The sequence below is a fragment of the Schistocerca gregaria genome, chromosome 4, assembly GCF_023897955.1.
Source record: "Schistocerca gregaria isolate iqSchGreg1 chromosome 4, iqSchGreg1.2, whole genome shotgun sequence".
NCBI lineage: Eukaryota > Metazoa > Arthropoda > Insecta > Orthoptera > Acrididae > Schistocerca > Schistocerca gregaria.
Window position 1 is genome coordinate 13521589 of NC_064923.1, and position 20104 is coordinate 13541692.

The 20104-nt window shown below is 46.3% G+C and overlaps 13 non-coding genes across 13 annotated transcripts; all 13 read left to right on the plus strand.

The window, feature by feature from the left end:
- The first annotated feature begins 1379 nt into the window (after positions 1-1379).
- Trnat-agu (transfer RNA threonine (anticodon AGU)) lies at positions 1380-1451 on the plus strand. The gene has a single exon. It is a non-coding gene; the product is annotated as a tRNA-Thr (tRNA).
- A 1432-nt stretch (positions 1452-2883) lies between these two features.
- On the plus strand, positions 2884-2955 carry Trnat-agu (transfer RNA threonine (anticodon AGU)). Its single transcript has one exon. It is a non-coding gene; the product is annotated as a tRNA-Thr (tRNA).
- Positions 2956-4420: 1465 nt separating this feature from the next.
- On the plus strand, positions 4421-4492 carry Trnat-agu (transfer RNA threonine (anticodon AGU)). Its single transcript has one exon. It is a non-coding gene; the product is annotated as a tRNA-Thr (tRNA).
- Positions 4493-5936: 1444 nt separating this feature from the next.
- On the plus strand, positions 5937-6008 carry Trnat-agu (transfer RNA threonine (anticodon AGU)). Its single transcript has one exon. It is a non-coding gene; the product is annotated as a tRNA-Thr (tRNA).
- A 1447-nt stretch (positions 6009-7455) lies between these two features.
- Trnat-agu (transfer RNA threonine (anticodon AGU)) lies at positions 7456-7527 on the plus strand. The gene has a single exon. It is a non-coding gene; the product is annotated as a tRNA-Thr (tRNA).
- Positions 7528-8995: 1468 nt separating this feature from the next.
- Positions 8996-9067, plus strand: Trnat-agu (transfer RNA threonine (anticodon AGU)). Its single transcript has one exon. It is a non-coding gene; the product is annotated as a tRNA-Thr (tRNA).
- Positions 9068-10517: 1450 nt separating this feature from the next.
- Positions 10518-10589, plus strand: Trnat-agu (transfer RNA threonine (anticodon AGU)). Its single transcript has one exon. It is a non-coding gene; the product is annotated as a tRNA-Thr (tRNA).
- Positions 10590-12063: 1474 nt separating this feature from the next.
- On the plus strand, positions 12064-12135 carry Trnat-agu (transfer RNA threonine (anticodon AGU)). Its single transcript has one exon. It is a non-coding gene; the product is annotated as a tRNA-Thr (tRNA).
- Positions 12136-13618: 1483 nt separating this feature from the next.
- Trnat-agu (transfer RNA threonine (anticodon AGU)) lies at positions 13619-13690 on the plus strand. Its single transcript has one exon. It is a non-coding gene; the product is annotated as a tRNA-Thr (tRNA).
- A 1432-nt stretch (positions 13691-15122) lies between these two features.
- On the plus strand, positions 15123-15194 carry Trnat-agu (transfer RNA threonine (anticodon AGU)). Its single transcript has one exon. It is a non-coding gene; the product is annotated as a tRNA-Thr (tRNA).
- A 1459-nt stretch (positions 15195-16653) lies between these two features.
- On the plus strand, positions 16654-16725 carry Trnat-agu (transfer RNA threonine (anticodon AGU)). The gene has a single exon. It is a non-coding gene; the product is annotated as a tRNA-Thr (tRNA).
- A 1447-nt stretch (positions 16726-18172) lies between these two features.
- Positions 18173-18244, plus strand: Trnat-agu (transfer RNA threonine (anticodon AGU)). The gene has a single exon. It is a non-coding gene; the product is annotated as a tRNA-Thr (tRNA).
- A 1471-nt stretch (positions 18245-19715) lies between these two features.
- On the plus strand, positions 19716-19787 carry Trnat-agu (transfer RNA threonine (anticodon AGU)). Its single transcript has one exon. It is a non-coding gene; the product is annotated as a tRNA-Thr (tRNA).
- The last annotated feature ends 317 nt before the right edge of the window (positions 19788-20104 follow it).

The window sequence follows — 20104 nt, forward strand, 5'->3', positions numbered from 1 at the left end:
GGATGACTAACAATTAGCGAGAGGCGTTTTATTAAGAATTACTCTCAGATGTGATTAAGGCGAATGGCGCAGATAAAGCATTTGCCAAAGCGGTACAGCATAAGGTGGGATGGGACAGTCTGAAATATATTTTATAGATGTATTTCTCACATATCTCAGAGCCTTCCGCGGTTGTCGTCGTCGTCGCCGCCGCCACTTCTGCAGAAGTAGCAAATGGACATCGTAGCAAATGCGGCGAGGGACGCCCTGCCTTACATTTCCGAATGCACAAAGTGTGTGGTTTAGTTTCCCAGTCTATATTTGGTAGGTCTCGTAGCAGGTTGAATGTATCAAATGGGTGGGAAAGAGCAAGGGGCAGCGTCTGTGTAGAACGAAAACACAACTCCTCAGTGGTGTGAGCGTTTTGAGATGAGTCGTGTATAAGTTCCACTTGTTTGTCAGTGACCGTGTGGCCTAATGGATAAGGCGTCGGACTTCGTATCCGAAGATTGCGTGTTTGATTCCTCTCTCGGTCGTGTTTTTCCAGATATGAAAAAGAAACATACCGTTTTAGTGCAGCACTTGAGCAGTACGAAACCGTGTGAACGTTGCTGTTGACCATTTTCTGCTTGGAGATGCTCTTGAGCTTGAAACACGCACAACAAGACCGGTGTTAACTAGCGAATTGGTTTGCATATTGCCGTCGCCGCGTGTTTTTGACTGGCACTTGCACATCTAAAATAACGTCGGAAAGTAACTCGTTCGGCTTATGAGTCACATCAAGTATGTGTGTTAATTTTGACGAAACTAGCTCTGCAGGTTGTCATGCAATTCTGTTACCTCTCAGAAATGATTATGAAATAAAAGTGAACTACGTGACGAGTGTGACGTTAGGAAAACATTAGGCAACATGGGGAGGTTCTGTATGGGACCAATCAACCCAAACGAGTACTGTGTGACGTGCTAACCGGCATATACTCACCGAGGCAGCGCGGCTAGCTCAGTCGGTAGAACATAAGGCTCTTAATCCCAGGGTCGTGGGTTCGAGCCCCACGTGGGGAGGAACGGAATTTTGTTCCTCTGCAGATGTAACTTACCGTTTTTCTGATTAACGTGATGTAATGGAAATAGCAACTTTAAACTTTGCCTACGTCTCCGTCAGTCGCTACGAAACTGTATTTGAAGGTGAAGGTGATTTTGTAGACATGTGTGAAAGACATGTTCTGAAATGCAAGTGGTGTTATTTGGAGAGCACTTCCTTTACGTGTCAGATGTGTAGGCAAGCAGTAATGGGTCGCCATAGCTGCAAATATTAGACGGTAATATGAAGTGTTATCAGCTGAAGTCTGATGATCCAGACGACCGTAAGGATGAAGTACGCAAAAGTACCGCTAGGCCGCGCCTCTTTAGCTCAGTGGCAGAGCACTGGTCTAGTAAACCAGGGGTCGTGAGTTCGATCCTCACAGGAGGCAGACGAATTTTGGATATCAGTTGCGCATCGTGGCCTTATAGCAAACAGTATCTGGGATGACTAACAATTAGCGAGAGGCGTTTTATTAAGAATTACTCTCAGATGTGATTAAGGCGAATGGCGCAGATAAAGCATTTGCCAAAGCGGTACAGCATAAGGTGGGATGGGACAGTCTGAAATATATTTTATAGATGTATTTCTCACATATCTCAGAGCCTTCCGCGGTTGTCGTCGTCGTCGCCGCCGCCACTTCTGCAGAAGTAGCAAATGGACATCGTAGCAAATGCGGCGAGGGACGCCCTGCCTTACATTTCCGAATGCACAAAGTGTGTGGTTTAGTTTCCCAGTCTATATTTGGTAGGTCTCGTAGCAGGTTGAATGTATCAAATGGGTGGGAAAGAGCAAGGGGCAGCGTCTGTGTAGAACGAAAACACAACTCCTCAGTGGTGTGAGCGTTTTGAGATGAGTCGTATATAAGTTCCACTTGTTTGTCAGTGACCGTGTGGCCTAATGGATAAGGCGTCGGACTTCGTATCCGAAGATTGCGTGTTTGATTCCTCTCTCGGTCGTGTTTTTCCAGATATGAAAAAGAAACATACCGTTTTAGTGCAGCACTTGAGCAGTACGAAACCGTGTGAACGTTGCTGTTGACCATTTTCTGCTTGGAGATGCTCTTGAGCTTGAAACACGCACAACAAGACCGGTGTTAACTAGCGAATTGGTTTGCATATTGCCGTCGCCGCGTGTTTTTGACTGGCACTTGCACATCTAAAATAACGTCGGAAAGTAACTCGTTCGGCTTATGAGTCACATCAAGTATGTGTGTTAATTTTGACGAAACTAGCTCTGCAGGTTGTCATGCAATTCTGTTACCTCTCAGAAATGATTATGAAATAAAAGTGAACTACGTGACGAGTGTGACGTTAGGAAAACATTAAGCAACATGGGGAGGTTCTGTATGGGACCAATCAACCCAAACGAGTACTGTGTGACGTGCTAACCGGCATATACTCACCGAGGCAGCGCGGCTAGCTCAGTCGGTAGAACATAAGGCTCTTAATCCCAGGGTCGTGGGTTCGAGCCCCACGTGGGGAGGAACGGAATTTTGTTCCTCTGCAGATGTAACTTACCGTTTTTCTGATTAACGTGATGTAATGGAAATAGCAACTTTAAACTTTGCCTACGTCTCCATCAGTCGCTACGAAACTGTATTTGAAGGTGAAGGTGATTTTGTAGACATGTGTGAAAGACATGTTCTGAAATGCAAGTGGTGTTATTTGGAGAGCACTTAATTTACGTGTCAGATGTGTAGGCAAGCAGTAATGTGTCGCCATAGGTGCAAATATTAGACGGTAATATGAAGTGTTGTCAGCTGAAGTCTGATGATCCAGACGACCGTAAGGATGAAGTACGCAAAAGTACCGCTAGGCCGCGCCTCTTTAGCTCAGTGGCAGAGCACTGGTCTAGTAAACCAGGGGTCGTGAGTTCGATCCTCACAGAAGGCAGACGAATTTTGGATATCAGTTGCGCGTCGTGGCCTTATAGCTAACAGTATCTGGGATGACTAACAATTAGCGAGAGGCGTTTTATTAAGAATTACTCTCAGATGTGATTAAGGCGAATGGCGCAGATAAAGCATTTGCCAAAGCGGTACAGCATAAGGTGGGATGGCACAGTCTGAAATATATTTTATAGATGTATTTCTCTCATATCTCAGAGCCTTCCGCGGTTGTCGTCGTCGTCGTCGTCGTCGTCGCCGCCGCCGCCGCCGCCGCCGCCGCCGCCACTTCTGCAGAAGTAGCAAATGGACATCGTAGCAAATGCGGCGAGGGACGCCCTGCCTTACATTTCCGAATGCACAAAGTGTGTGGTTTAGTTTCCCAGTCTATATTTGGTAGGTCTCGTAGCAGGTTGAATGTATCAAATGGGTGGGAAAGAGCAAGGGGCAGCGTCTGTGTAGAACGAAAACACAACTCCTCAGTGGTGTGAGCGTTTTGAGATGAGTCGTATATAAGTTCCACTTGTTTGTCAGTGACCGTGTGGCCTAATGGATAAGGCGTCGGACTTCGTATCCGAAGATTGCGTGTTTGATTCCTCTCTCGGTCGTGTTTTTCCAGATATGAAAAAGAAACATACCGTTTTAGTGCAGCACTTGAGCAGTACGAAACCGTGTGAACGTTGCTGTTGACCATTTTCTGCTTGGAGATGCTCTTGAGCTTGAAACACGCACAACAAGACCGGTGTTAACTAGCGAATTGGTTTGCATATTGCCGTCGCCGCGTGTTTTTGACTGGCACTTGCACATCTAAAATAACGTCGGAAAGTAACTCGTTCGGCTTATGAGTCACATCAAGTATGTGTGTTAATTTTGACGAAACTAGCTCTGCAGGTTGTCATGCAATTCTGTTACCTCTCAGAAATGATTATGAAATAAAAGTGAACTACGTGACGAGTGTGACGTTAGGAAAACATTAGGCAACATGGGGAGGTTCTGTATGGGACCAATCAACCCAAACGAGTACTGTGTGACGTGCTAACCGGCATATACTCACCGAGGCAGCGCGGCTAGCTCAGTCGGTAGAACATAAGGCTCTTAATCCCAGGGTCGTGGGTTCGAGCCCCACGTGGGGAGGAACGGAATTTTGTTCCTCTGCAGATGTAACTTACCGTTTTTCTGATTAACGTGATGTAATGGAAATAGCAACTTTAAACTTTGCCTACGTCTCCGTCAGTCGCTACGAAACTGTATTTGAAGGTGAAGGTGATTTTGTAGACATGTGTGAAAGACATGTTCTGAAATGCAAGTGGTGTTATTTGGAGAGCACTTCCTTTACGTGTCAGATGTGTAGGCAAGCAGTAATGGATCGCCATAGCTGCAAATATTAGACGGTAATATGAAGTGTTGTCAGCTGAAGTCTGATGATCCAGACGACCGTAAGGATGAAGTACGCAAAAGTACCGCTAGGCCGCGCCTCTTTAGCTCAGTGGCAGAGCACTGGCCTAGTAAACCAGGGGTCGTGAGTTCGATCCTCATAGGAGGCAGACGAATTTTGGATATCAGTTGCGCGTCGTGGCCTTATAGCAAACAGTATCTGGGATGACTAACAATTAGCGAGAGGCGTTTTATTAAGAATTACTCTCAGATGTGATTAAGGCGAATGGCGCAGATAAAGCATTTGCCAAAGCGGTACAGCATAAGGTGGGATGGGACAGTCTGAAATATATTTTATAGATGTATTTCTCACATATCTCAGAGCCTTCCGCGGTTGTCGTCGTCGTCGTCGTCGTCGCCGCCGCCGCCACTTCTGCAGAAGTAGCAAATGGACATCGTAGCAAATGCGGCGAGGGACGCCCTGCCTTACATTTCCGAATGCACAAAGTGTGTGGTTTAGTTTCCCAGTCTATATTTGGTAGGTCTCGTAGCAGGTTGAATGTATCAAATGGGTGGGAAAGAGCAAGGGGCAGCGTCTGTGTAGAACGAAAACACAACTCCTCAGTGGTGTGAGCGTTTTGAGATGAGTCGTATATAAGTTCCACTTGTTTGTCAGTGACCGTGTGGCCTAATGGATAAGGCGTCGGACTTCGTATCCGAAGATTGCGTGTTTGATTCCTCTCTCGGTCGTGTTTTTCCAGATATGAAAAAGAAACATACCGTTTTAGTGCAGCACTTGAGCAGTACGAAACCGTGTGAACGTTGCTGTTGACCATTTTCTGCTTGGAGATGCTCTTGAGCTTGAAACACGCACAACAAGACCGGTGTTAACTAGCGAATTGGTTTGCATATTGCCGTCGCCGCGTGTTTTTGACTGGCACTTGCACATCTAAAATAACGTCGGAAAGTAACTCGTTCGGCTTATGAGTCACATCAAGTATGTGTGTTAATTTTGACTAAACTAGCTCTGCAGGTTGTCATGCAATTCTGTTACCTCTCAGAAATGATTATGAAATAAAAGTGAACTACGTGACGAGTGTGACGTTAGGAAAACATTAGGCAACATGGGGAGGTTCTGTATGGGACCAATCAACCCAAACGAGTACTGTGTGACGTGCTAACCGGCATATACTCACCGAGGCAGCGCGGCTAGCTCAGTCGGTAGAACATAAGGCTTTTAATCCCAGGGTCGTGGGTACGAGCCCCACGTGGGGAGGAACGGAATTTTGTTCCTCTGCAGATGTAACTTACCGTTTTTCTGATTAACGTGATGTAATGGAAATAGCAACTTTAAACTTTGCCTACGTCTCCGTCAGTCGCTACGAAACTGTATTTGAAGGTGAAGGTGATTTTGTAGACATCTGTGAAAGACATGTTCTGAAATGCAAGTGGTGTCATTTGGAGAGCACTTCCTTTACGTGTCAGATGTGTAGGCAAGCAGTAATGGGTCGCCATAGGTGCAAATATTAGACGGTAATATGAAGTGTTGTCAGCTGAAGTCTGATGATCCAGACGACCGTAAGGATGAAGTACGCAAAAGTACCGGTAGGCCGCGCCTCTTTAGCTCAGTGGCAGAGCACTGGCCTAGTAAACCAGGGGTCGTGAGTTCGATCCTCACAGGAGGCAGACGAATTTTGGATATCAGTTGCGCGTCGTGGCCTTATAGCAAACAGTATCTGGGATGACTAACAATTAGCGAGAGGCGTTTTATTAAGAATTACTCTCAGATGTGATTAAGGCGAATGGCGCAGATAAAGCATTTGCCAAAGCGGTACAGCATAAGGTGGGATGGGACAGTCTGAAATATATTTTATAGATGTATTTCTCACATATCTCAGAGCCTTCCGCGGTTGTCGTCGTCGTCGTCGTCGTCGTCGTCGCCGCCGCCACTTCTGCAGAAGTAGCAAATGGACATCGTAGCAAATGCGGCGAGGGACGCCCTGCCTTACATTTCCGAATGCACAAAGTGTGTGGTTTAGTTTCCCAGTCTATATTTGGTAGGTCTCGTAGCAGGTTGAATGTATCAAATGGGTGGGAAAGAGCAAGGGGCAGCGTCTGTGTAGAACGAAAACACAACTCCTCAGTGGTGTGAGCGTTTTGAGATGAGTCGTGTATAAGTTCCACTTGTTTGTCAGTGACCGTGTGGCCTAATGGATAAGGCGTCGGACTTCGTATCCGAAGATTGCGTGTTTGATTCCTCTCTCGGTCGTGTTTTTCCAGATATGAAAAAGAAACATACCGTTTTAGTGTAGCACTTGAGCAGTACGAAACCGTGTGAACGTTGCTGTTGACCATTTTCTACTTGGAGATGCTCTTGAGCTTGAAACACGCACAACAAGACCGGTGTTAACTAGCGAATTGGTTTGCATATTGCCGTCGCCGCGTGTTTTTGACTGGCACTTGCACATCTAAAATAACGTCGGAAAGTAACTCGTTCGGCTTATGAGTCACATCAAGTATGTGTGTTAATTTTGACGAAACTAGCTCTGCAGGTTGTCATGCAATTCTGTTACCTCTCAGAAATGATTATGAAATAAAAGTGAACTACGTGACGAGTGTGACGTTAGGAAAACATTAGGCAACATGGGGAGGTTCTGTATGGGACCAATCAACCCAAACGAGTACTGTGTGACGTGCTAACCGGCATATACTCACCGAGGCAGCGCGGCTAGCTCAGTCGGTAGAACATAAGGCTCTTAATCCCAGGGTCGTGGGTTCGAGCCCCACGTGGGGAGGAACGGAATTTTGTTCCTCTGCAGATGTAACTTACCGTTTTTCTGATTAACGTGATGTAATGGAAATAGCAACTTTAAACTTTGCCTACGTCTCCGTCAGTCGCTACGAAACTGTATTTGAAGGTGAAGGTGATTTTGTAGACATGTGTGAAAGACATGTTCTGAAATGCAAGTGGTGTTATTTGGAGAGCACTTCCTTTACGTGTCAGATGTGTAGGCAAGCAGTAATGGGTCGCCATAGGTGCAAATATTAGACGGTAATATGAAGTGTTGTCAGCTGAAGTCTGATGATCCAGACGACCGTAAGGATGAAGTACGCAAAAGTACCGCTAGGCCGCGCCTCTTTAGCTCAGTGGCAGAGCACTGGTCTAGTAAACCAGGGGTCGTGAGTTCGATCCTCACAGGAGGCAGACGAATTTTGGATATCAGTTGCGCGTCGTGGCCTTATAGCAAACAGTATCTGGGATGACTAACAATTAGCGAGAGGCGTTTTATTAAGAATTACTCTCAGATGTGATTAAGGCGAATGGCGCAGATAAAGCATTTGCCAAAGCGGTACAGCATAAGGTGGGATGGGACAGTCTGAAATATATTTTATAGATGTATTTCTCACATATCTCAGAGCCTTCCGCGGTTGTCGTCGTCGTCGTCGTCGTCGTCGTCGTCGTCGTCGTCGTCGTCGCCGCCGCCGCCACTTCTGCAGAAGTAGCAAATGGACATCGTAGCAAATGCGGCGAGGGACGCCCTGCCTTACATTTCCGAATGCACAAAGTGTGTGGTTTAGTTTCCCAGTCTATATTTGGTAGGTCTCGTAGCAGGTTGAATGTATCAAATGGGTGGGAAAGAGCAAGGGGCAGCGTCTGTGTAGAACGAAAACACAACTCCTCAGTGGTGTGAGCGTTTTGAGATGAGTCGTGTATAAGTTCCACTTGTTTGTCAGTGACCGTGTGGCCTAATGGATAAGGCGTCGGACTTCGTATCCGAAGATTGCGTGTTTGATTCCTCTCTCGGTCGTGTTTTTCCAGATATGAAAAAGAAACATACCGTTTTAGTGCAGCACTTGAGCAGTACGAAACCGTGTGAACGTTGCTGTTGACCATTTTCTGCTTGGAGATGCTCTTGAGCTTGAAACACGCACAACAAGACCGGTGTTAACTAGCGAATTGGTTTGCATATTGCCGTCGCCGCGTGTTTTTGACTGGCACTTGCACATCTAAAATAACGTCGGAAAGTAACTCGTTCGGCTTATGAGTCACATCAAGTATGTGTGTTAATTTTGACGAAACTAGCTCTGCAGGTTGTCATGCAATTCTGTTACCTCTCAGAAATGATTATGAAATAAAAGTGAACTACGTGACGAGTGTGACGTTAGGAAAACATTAGGCAACATGGGGAGGTTCTGTATGGGACCAATCAACCCAAACGAGTACTGTGTGACGTGCTAACCGGCATATACTCACCGAGGCAGCGTGGCTAGCTCATCGGTAGAACATAAGGCTCTTAATCCCAGGGTCGTGGGTTCGAGCCCCACGTGGGGAGGAACGGAATTTTGTTCCTCTGCAGATGTAACTTACCGTTTTTTCTGATTAACGTGATGTAATGGAAATAGCAACTTTAAACTTTGCCTACGTCTCCGTCAGTCGCTACGAAACTGTATTTGAAGGTGAAGGTGATTTTGTAGACATGTGTGAAAGACATGTTCTGAAATGCAAGTGGTGTTATTTGGAGAGCACTTCCTTTACGTGTCAGATGTGTAGGCAAGCAGTAATGGGTCGCCATAGGTGCAAATATTAGACGGTAATATGAAGTGTTGTCAGCTGAAGTCTGATGATCCAGACGACCGTAAGGATGAAGTACGCAAAAGTACCGCTAGGCCGCGCCTCTTTAGCTCAGTGGCAGAGCACTGGTCTAGTAAACCAGGGGTCGTGAGTTCGATCCTCACAGGAGGCAGACGAATTTTGGATATCAGTTGCGCGTCGTGGCCTTATAGCAAACAGTATCTGGGATGACTAACAATTAGCGAGAGGCGTTTTATTAAGAATTACTCTCAGATGTGATTAAGGCGAATGGCGCAGATAAAGCATTTGCCAAAGCGGTACAGCATAAGGTGGGATGGGACAATCTGAAATATATTTTATAGATGTATTTCTCACATATCTCAGAGCCTTCCGCGGTTGTCGTCGTCGTCGTCGTCGTCGTCGTCGTCGCCGCCGCCACTTCTGCAGAAGTAGCAAATGGACATCGTAGCAAATGCGGCGAGGGACGCCCTGCCTTACATTTCCGAATGCACAAAGTGTGTGGTTTAGTTTCCCAGTCTATATTTGGTAGGTCTCGTAGCAGGTTGAATGTATCAAATGGGTGGGAAAGAGCAAGGGGCAGCGTCTGTGTAGAACGAAAACACAACTCCTCAGTGGTGTGAGCGTTTTGAGATGAGTCGTATATAAGTTCCACTTGTTTGTCAGTGACCGTGTGGCCTAATGGATAAGGCGTCGGACTTCGTATCCGAAGATTGCGTGTTTGATTCCTCTCTCGGTCGTGTTTTTCCAGATATGAAAAAGAAACATACCGTTTTAGTGCAGCACTTGAGCAGTACGAAACCGTGTGAACGTTGCTGTTGACCATTTTCTGCTTGGAGATGCTCTTGAGCTTGAAACACGCACAACAAGACCGGTGTTAACTAGCGAATTGGTTTGCATATTGCCGTCGCCGCGTGTTTTTGACTGGCACTTGCACATCTAAAATAACGTCGGAAAGTAACTCGTTCGGCTTATGAGTCACATCAAGTATGTGTGTTAATTTTGACGAAACTAGCTCTGCAGGTTGTCATGCAATTCTGTTACCTCTCAGAAATGATTATGAAATAAAAGTGAACTACGTGACGAGTGTGACGTTAGGAAAACATTAGGCAACATGGGGAGGTTCTGTATGGGACCAATCAACCCAAACGAGTACTGTGTGACGTGCTAACCGGCATATACTCACCGAGGCAGCGCGGCTAGCTCAGTCGGTAGAACATAAGGCTCTTAATCCCAGGGTCGTGGGTTCGAGCCCCACGTGGGGAGGAACGGAATTTTGTTCCTCTGCAGATGTAACTTACCGTTTTTCTGATTAACGTGATGTAATGGAAATAGCAACTTTAAACTTTGCCTACGTCTCCGTCAGTCGCTACGAAACTGTATTTGAAGGTGAAGGTGATTTTGTAGACATGTGTGAAAGACATGTTCTGAAATGCAAGTGGTGTTATTTGGAGAGCACTTCCTTTACGTGTCAGATGTGTAGGCAAGCAGTAATGGGTCGCCATAGCTGCAAATATTAGACGGTAATATGAAGTGTTGTCAGCTGAAGTCTGATGATCCAGACGACCGTAAGGATGAAGTACGCAAAAGTACCGCTAGGCCGCGCCTCTTTAGCTCAGTGGCAGAGCACTGGTCTAGTAAACCAGAGGTCGTGAGTTCGATCCTCATAGAAGGCAGACGAATTTTGGATATCAGTTGCGCGTTTTGGCCTTATAGCAAACAGTATCTGGGATGACTAACAATTAGCGAGAGGCCTTTTATTAAGAATTACTCTCAGATGTGATTAAGGCGAATGGCGCAGATAAAGCATTTGCCAAAGCGGTACAGCATAAGGTGGGATGGGACAGTCTGAAATATATTTTATAGATGTATTTCTCACATATCTCAGAGCCTTCCGCGGTTGTCGTTGTCGTCGTCGTCGTCGTCGTCGTCGTCGTCGTCGTCGTCGTCGTCGCCGCCGCCGCCACTTCTGCAGAAGTAGCAAATGGACATCGTAGCAAATGCGGCGAGGGACGCCCTGCCTTACATTTCCGAATGCACAAAGTGTGTGGTTTAGTTTCCCAGTCTATATTTGGTAGGTCTCGTAGCAGGTTGAATGTATCAAATGGGTGGGAAAGAGCAAGGGGCAGCGTCTGTGTAGAACGAAAACACAACTCCTCAGTGGTGTGAGCGTTTTGAGATGAGTCGTATATAAGTTCCACTTGTTTGTCAGTGACCGTGTGGCCTAATGGATAAGGCGTCGGACTTCGTATCCGAAGATTGCGTGTTTGATTCCTCTCTCGGTCGTGTTTTTCCAGATATGAAAAAGAAACATACCGTTTTAGTGCAGCACTTGAGCAGTACGAAACCGTGTGAACGTTGCTGTTGACCATTTTCTGCTTGGAGATGCTCTTGAGCTTGAAACACGCACAACAAGACCGGTGTTAACTAGCGAATTGGTTTGCATATTGCCGTCGCCGCGTGTTTTTGACTGGCACTTGCACATCTAAAATAACGTCGGAAAGTAACTCGTTCGGCTTATGAGTCACATCAAGTATGTGTGTTAATTTTGACGAAACTAGCTCTGCAGGTTGTCATGCAATTCTGTTACCTCTCAGAAATGATTATGAAATAAAAGTGAACTACGTGACGAGTGTGACGTTAGGAAAACATTAGGCAACATGGGGAGGTTCTGTATGGGACCAATCAACCCAAACGAGTACTGTGTGACGTGCTAACCGGCATATACTCACCGAGGCAGCGCGGCTAGCTCAGTCGGTAGAACATAAGGCTCTTAATCCCAGGGTCGTGGGTTCGAGCCCCACGTGGGGAGAAACGGCATTTTGTTCCTCTGCAGATGTAACTTACCGTTTTTCTGATTAACGTGATGTAATGGAAATAGCAACTTTAAACTTTGCCTACGTCTCCGTCAGTCGCTACGAAACTGTATTTGAAGGTGAAGGTGATTTTGTAGACATGTGTGAAAGACATGTTCTGAAATGCAAGTGGTGTTATTTGGAGAGCACTTCCTTTACGTGTCAGATGTGTAGGCAAGCAGTAATGGGTCGCCATAGGTGCAAATATTAGACGGTAATATGAAGTGTTGTCAGCTGAAGTCTGATGATCCAGACGACCGTAAGGATGAAGTACGCAAAAGTACCGCTAGGCCGCGCCTCTTTAGCTCAGTGGCAGAGCACTGGTCTAGTAAACCAGGGGTCGTGAGTTCGATCCTCACAGGAGGCAGACGAATTTTGGATATCAGTTGCGCGTCGTGGCCTTATAGCAAACAGTATCTGGGATGACTAACAATTAGCGAGAGGCCTTTTATTAAGAATTACTCTCAGATGTGATTAAGGCGAATGGCGCAGATAAAGCATTTGCCAAAGCGGTACAGCATAAGGTGGGATGGGACAGTCTGAAATATATTTTATAGATGTATTTCTCACATATCTCAGAGCCTTCCGCGGTTGTCGTCGTCGTCGTCGTCGTCGTCGCTTTCGTCGCCGTCGTCGTCGTCGTCGTCGTCGTCGTCGCCGCCGCCACTTCTGCAGAAGTAGCAAATGGACATCGTAGCAAATGCGGCGAGGGACGCCCTGGCTTACATTTCCGAATGCACAAAGTGTGTGGTTTAGTTTCACAGTCTATATTTGGTAGGTCTCGTAGCAGGTTGAATGTATCAAATGGGTGGGAAAGAGCAAGGGGCAGCGTCTGTGTAGAACGAAAACACAACTCCTCAGTGGTGTGAGCGTTTTGAGATGAGTCGTATATAAGTTCCACTTGTTTGTCAGTGACCGTGTGGCCTAATGGATAAGGCGTCGGACTTCGTATCCGAAGATTGCGTGTTTGATTCCTCTCTCGGTCGTGTTTTTCCAGATATGAAAAAGAAACATACCGTTTTAGTGCAGCACTTGAGCAGTACGAAACCGTGTGAACGTTGCTGTTGACCATTTTCTGCTTGGAGATGCTCTTGAGCTTGAAACACGCACAACAAGACCGGTGTTAACTAGCGAATTGGTTTGCATATTGCCGTCGCCGCGTGTTTTTGACTGGCACTTGCACATCTAAAATAACGTCGGAAAGTAACTCGTTCGGCTTATGAGTCACATCAAGTATGTGTGTTAATTTTGACGAAACTAGCTCTGCAGGTTGTCATGCAATTCTGTTACCTCTCAGAAATGATTATGAAATAAAAGTGAACTACGTGACGAGTGTGACGTTAGGAAAACATTAGGCAACATGGGGAGGTTCTGTATGGGACCAATCAACCCAAACGAGTACTGTGTGACGTGCTAACCGGCATATACTCACCGAGGCAGCGCGGCTAGCTCAGTCGGTAGAACATAAGGCTCTTAATCCCAGGGTCGTGGGTTCGAGCCCCACGTGGGGAGAAACGGCATTTTGTTCCTCTGCAGATGTAACTTACCGTTTTTCTGATTAACGTGATGTAATGGAAATAGCAACTTTAAACTTTGCCTACGTCTCCGTCAGTCGCTACGAAACTGTATTTGAAGGTGAAGGTGATTTTGTAGACATGTGTGAAAGACATGTTCTGAAATGCAAGTGGTGTTATTTGGAGAGCACTTCCTTTACGTGTCAGATGTGTAGGCAAGCAGTAATGGGTCGCCATAGGTGCAAATATTAGACGGTAATATGAAGTGTTGTCAGCTGAAGTCTGATGATCCAGACGACCGTAAGGATGAAGTACGCAAAAGTACCGCTAGGCCGCGCCTCTTTAGCTCAGTGGCAGAGCACTGGTCTAGTAAACCAGGGGTCGTGAGTTCGATCCTCACAGGAGGCAGACGAATTTTGGATATCAGTTGCGCGTCGTGGCCTTATAGCAAACAGTATCTGGGATGACTAACAATTAGCGAGAGGCGTTTTATTAAGAATTACTCTCAGATGTGATTAAGGCGAATGGCGCAGATAAAGCATTTGCCAAAGCGGTACAGCATAAGGTGGGATGGGACAGTCTGAAATATATTTTATAGATGTATTTCTCACATATCTCAGAGCCTTCCGCGGTTGTCGTCGTCGTCGCCGCCGCCACTTCTGCAGAAGTAGCAAATGGACATCGTAGCAAATGCGGCGAGGGACGCCCTGCCTTACATTTCCGAATGCACAAAGTGTGTGGTTTAGTTTCCCAGTCTATATTTGGTAGGTCTCGTAGCAGGGTGAATGTATCAAATGGGTGGGAAAGAGCAAGGGGCAGCGTCTGTGTAGAACGAAAACACAACTCCTCAGTGGTGTGAGCGTTTTGAGATGAGTCGTATATAAGTTCCACTTGTTTGTCAGTGACCGTGTGGCCTAATGGATAAGGCGTCGGACTTCGTATCCGAAGATTGCGTGTTTGATTCCTCTCTCGGTCGTGTTTTTCCAGATCTGAAAAAGAAACATACCGTTTTAGTGCAGCACTTGAGCAGTACGAAACCGTGTGAACGTTGCTGTTGACCATTTTCTGCTTGGAGATGCTCTTGAGCTTGAAACACGCACAACAAGACCGGTGTTAACTAGCGAATTGGTTTGCATATTGCCGTCGCCGCGTGTTTTTGACTGGCACTTGCACATCTAAAATAACGTCGGAAAGTAACTCGTTCGGCTTATGAGTCACATCAAGTATGTGTGTTAATTTTGACGAAACTAGCTCTGCAGGTTGTCATGCAATTCTGTTACCTCTCAGAAATGATTATGAAATAAAAGTGAACTACGTGACGAGTGTGACGTTAGGAAAACATTAGGCAACATGGGGAGGTTCTGTATGGGACCAATCAACCCAAACGAGTACTGTGTGACGTGCTAACCGGCATATACTCACCGAGGCAGCGCGGCTAGCTCAGTCGGTAGAACATAAGGCTCTTAATCCCAGGGTCGTGGGTTCGAGCCCCACGTGGGGAGGAACGGAATTTTGTTCCTCTGCAGATGTAACTTACCGTTTTTCTGATTAACGTGATGTAATGGAAATAGCAACTTTAAACTTTGCCTACGTCTCCATCAGTCGCTACGAAACTGTATTTGAAGGTGAAGGTGATTTTGTAGACATGTGTGAAAGACATGTTCTGAAATGCAAGTGGTGTTATTTGGAGAGCACTTCCTTTACGTGTCAGATGTGTAGGCAAGCAGTAATGGGTCGCCATAGCTGCAAATATTAGACGGTAATATGAAGTGTTGTCAGCTGAAGTCTGATGATCCAGACGACCGTAAGGATGAAGTACGCAAAAGTACCGCTAGGCCGCGCCTCTTTAGCTCAGTGGCAGAGCACTGGTCTAGTAAACCAGGGGTCGTGAGTTCGATCCTCACAGAAGGCAGACGAATTTTGGATATCAGTTGCGCGTCGTGGCCTTATAGCTAACAGTATCTGGGATGACTAACAATTAGCGAGAGGCGTTTTATTAAGAATTACTCTCAGATGTGATTAAGGCGAATGGCGCAGATAAAGCATTTGCCAAAGCGGTACAGCATAAGGTGGGATGGCACAGTCTGAAATATATTTTATAGATGTATTTCTCACATATCTCAGAGCCTTCCGCGGTTGTCGTCGTCGTCGTCGTCGTCGTCGTCGTCGTCTTCGTCGCCGCCGCCACTTCTGCAGAAGTAGCAAATGGACATCGTAGCAAATGCGGCGAGGGACGCCCTGCCTTACATTTCCGAATGCACAAAGTGTGTGGTTTAGTTTCCCAGTCTATATTTGGTAGGTCTCGTAGCAGGTTGAATGTATCAAATGGGTGGGAAAGAGCAAGGGGCAGCGTCTGTGTAGAACGAAAACACAACTCCTCAGTGGTGTGAGCGTTTTGAGATGAGTCGTATATAAGTTCCACTTGTTTGTCAGTGACCGTGTGGCCTAATGGATAAGGCGTCGGACTTCGTATCCGAAGATTGCGTGTTTGATTCCTCTCTCGGTCGTGTTTTTCCAGATATGAAAAAGAAACATACCGTTTTAGTGCAGCACTTGAGCAGTACGAAACCGTGTGAACGTTGCTGTTGACCATTTTCTGCTTGGAGATGCTCTTGAGCTTGAAACACGCACAACAAGACCGGTGTTAACTAGCGAATTGGTTTGCATATTGCCGTCGCCGCGTGTTTTTGACTGGCACTTGCACATCTAAAATAACGTCGGAAAGTAACTCGTTCGGCTTATGAGTCACATCAAGTATGTGTGTTAATTTTGACGAAACTAGCTCTGCAGGTTGTCATGCAATTCTGTTACCTCTCAGAAATGATTATGAAATAAAAGTGAACTACGTGACGAGTGTGACGTTAGGAAAACATTAGGCAACATGGGGAGGTTCTGTATGGGACCAATCAACCCAAACGAGTACTGTGTGACGTGCTAACCGGCATATACTCACCGAGGCAGCGCGGCTAGCTCAGTCGGTAGAACATAAGGCTCTTAATCCCAGGGTCGTGGGTTCGAGCCCCACGTGGGGAGGAACGGAATTTTGTTCCTCTGCAGATGTAACTTACCGTTTTTCTGATTAACGTGATGTAATGGAAATAGCAACTTTAAACTTTGCCTACGTCTCCGTCAGTCGCTACGAAACTGTATTTGAAGGTGAAGGTGATTTTGTAGACATGTGTGAAAGACATGTTCTGAAATGCAAGTGGTGTTATTTGGAGAGCACTTCCTTTACGTGTCAGATGTGTAGGCAAGCAGTAATGGGTCGCCATAGGTGCAAATATTAGACGGTAATATGAAGTGTTGTCAGCTGAAGTCTGATGATCCAGACGACCGTAAGGATGAAGTACGCAAAAGTACCGCTAGGCCGCGCCTCTTTAGCTCAGTGGCAGAGCACTGGTCTAGTAAACCAGGGGTCGTGAGTTCGATCCTCACAGGAGGCAGACGAATTTTGGATATCAGTTGCGCGTCGTGGCCTTATAGCAAACAGTATCTGGGATGACTAACAATTAGCGAGAGGCGTTTTATTAAGAATTACTCTCAGATGTGATTAAGGCGAATGGCGCAGATAAAGCATTTGCCAAAGCGGTACAGCATAAGGTGGGATGGGACAGTCTGAAATATATTTTATAGATGTATTTCTCACATATCTCAGAGCCTTCCGCGGTTGTCGTCGTCGTCGTCGTCGTCGTCGTCGCCGCCGCCACTTCTGCAGAAGTAGCAAATGGACATCGTAGCAAATGCGGCGAGGGACGCCCTGCCTTACATTTCCGAATGCACAAAGTGTGTGGTTTAGTTTCCCAGTCTATATTTGGTAGGTCTCGTAGCAGGTTGAATGTATCAAATGGGTGGGAAAGAGCAAGGGGCAGCGTCTGTGTAGAACGAAAACACAACTCCTCAGTGGTGTGAGCGTTTTGAGATGAGTCGTATATAAGTTCCACTTGTTTGTCAGTGACCGTGTGGCCTAATGGATAAGGCGTCGGACTTCGTATCCGAAGATTGCGTGTTTGATTCCTCTCTCGGTCGTGTTTTTCCAGATATGAAAAAGAAACATACCGTTTTAGTGCAGCACTTGAGCAGTACGAAACCGTGTGAACGTTGCTGTTGACCATTTTCCGCTTGGAGATGCTCTTGAGCTTGAAACACGCACAACAAGACCGGTGTTAACTAGCGAATTGGTTTGCATATTGCCGTCGCCGCGTGTTTTTGACTGGCACTTGCACATCTAAAATAACGTCGGAAAGTAACTCGTTCGGCTTATGAGTCACATCAAGTATGTGTGTTAATTTTGACGAAACTAGCTCTGCAGGTTGTCATGCAATTCTGTTACCTCTCAGAAATGATTATGAAATAAAAGTGAACTACGTGACGAGTGTGACGTTAGGAAAACATTAGGCAACATGGGGAGGTTCTGTATGGGACCAATCAACCCAAACGAGTACTGTGTGACGTGCTAACCGGCATATACTCACCGAGGCAGCGCGGCTAGCTCAGTCGGTAGAACATAAGGCTCTTAATCCCAGGGTCGTGGGTTCGAGCCCCACGTGGGGAGGAACGGAATTTTGTTCCTCTGCAGATGTAACTTACCGTTTTTCTGATTAACGTGATGTAATGGAAATAGCAACTTTAAACTTTGCCTATGTCTCCGTCAGTCGCTACGAAACTGTATTTGAAGGTGAAGGTGATTTTGTAGACATGTGTGAAAGACATGTTCTGAAATGCAAGTGGTGTTATTTGGAGAGCACTTCCTTTACGTGTCAGATGTGTAGGCAAGCAGTAATGGGTCGCCATAGCTGCAAATATTAGACGGTAATATGAAGTGTTGTCAGCTGAAGTCTGATGATCCAGACGACCGTAAGGATGAAGTACGCAAAAGTACCGCTAGGCCGCGCCTCTTTAGCTCAGTGGCAGAGCACTGGTCTAGTAAACCAGGGGTCGTGAGTTCGATCCTCACAGAAGGCAGACGAATTTTGGATATCAGTTGCGCGTCGTGGCCTTATAGCAAACAGTATCTGGGATGACTAACAATTAGCGAGAGGCGTTTTATTAAGAATTACTCTCAGATGTGATTAAGGCGAATGGCGCAGATAAAGCATTTGCCAAAGCGGTACAGCATAAGGTGGGATGGGACAGTCTGAAATATATTTTATAGATGTATTTCTCACATATCTCAGAGCCTTCCGCGGTTGTCGTCGTCGTCGTCGTCGTCGTCGTCGTCGTCGTCGTCGTCGTCGTCGCCGCCGCCGCCACTTCTGCAGAAGTAGCAAATGGACATCGTAGCAAATGCGGCGAGGGACGCCCTGCCTTACATTTCCGAATGCACAAAGTGTGTGGTTTAGTTTCCCAGTCTATATTTGGTAGGTCTCGTAGCAGGGTGAATGTATCAAATGGGTGGGAAAGAGCAAGGGGCAGCGTCTGTGTAGAACGAAAACACAACTCCTCAGTGGTGTGAGCGTTTTGAGATGAGTCGTATATAAGTTCCACTTGTTTGTCAGTGACCGTGTGGCCTAATGGATAAGGCGTCGGACTTCGTATCCGAAGATTGCGTGTTTGATTCCTCTCTCGGTCGTGTTTTTCCAGATCTGAAAAAGAAACATACCGTTTTAGTGCAGCACTTGAGCAGTACGAAACCGTGTGAACGTTGCTGTTGACCATTTTCTGCTTGGAGATGCTCTTGAGCTTGAAACACGCACAACAAGACCGGTGTTAACTAGCGAATTGGTTTGCATATTGCCGTCGCCGCGTGTTTTTGACTGGCACTTGCACATCTAAAATAACGTCGGAAAGTAACTCGTTCGGCTTATGAGTCACATCAAGTATGTGTGTTAATTTTGACGAAACTAGCTCTGCAGGTTGTCATGCAATTCTGTTACCTCTCAGAAATGATTATGAAATAAAAGTGAACTACGTGACGAGTGTGACGTTAGGAAAACATTAGGCAACATGGGGAGGTTCTGTATGGGACCAATCAACCCAAACGAGTACTGTGTGACATGCTAACCGGCATATACTCACCGAGGCAGCGCGGCTAGCTCAGTCGGTAGAACATAAGGCTCTTAGTCCCAGGGTCGTGGGTTCGAGCCCCACGTGGGGAGGAACGGAATTTTGTTCCTCTGCAGATGTAACTTACCGTTTTTCTGATTAACGTGATGTAATGGAAATAGCAACTTTAAACTTTGCCTACGTCTCCGTCAGTTGCTACGAAACTGTATTTGAAGGTGAAGGTGATTTTGTAGACATGTGTGAAAGACATGTTCTGAAATGCAAGTGGTGTTATTTGGAGAGCACTTCCTTTACGTGTCAGATGTGTAGGCAAGCAGTAATGGGTCGCCATAGCTGCAAATATTAGACGGTAATATGAAGTGTTGTCAGCTGAAGTCTGATGATCCAGACGACCGTAAGGATGAAGTACGCAAAAGTACCGCTAGGCCGCGCCTCTTTAGCTCAGTGGCAGAGCACTGGTCTAGTAAACCAGGGGTCGTGAGTTCGATCCTCACAGGAGGCAGACGAATTTTGGATATCAGTTGCGCGTCGTGGCCTTATAGCAAACAGTATCTGGGATGACTAACAATTAGCGAGAGGCGTTTTATTAAGAATTACTCTCAGATGTGATTAAGGCGAATGGCGCAGATAAAGCATTTGCCAAAGCGGTACAGCATAAGGTGGGATGGGACAGTCTGAAATATATTTTATAGATGTATTTCTCACATATCTCAGAGCCTTCCGCGGTTGTCGTCGTCGTCGTCGTCGTCGTCGTCGTCGTCGTCGTCGCCGCCGCCACTTCTGCAGAAGTAGCAAATGGACATCGTAGCAAATGCGGCG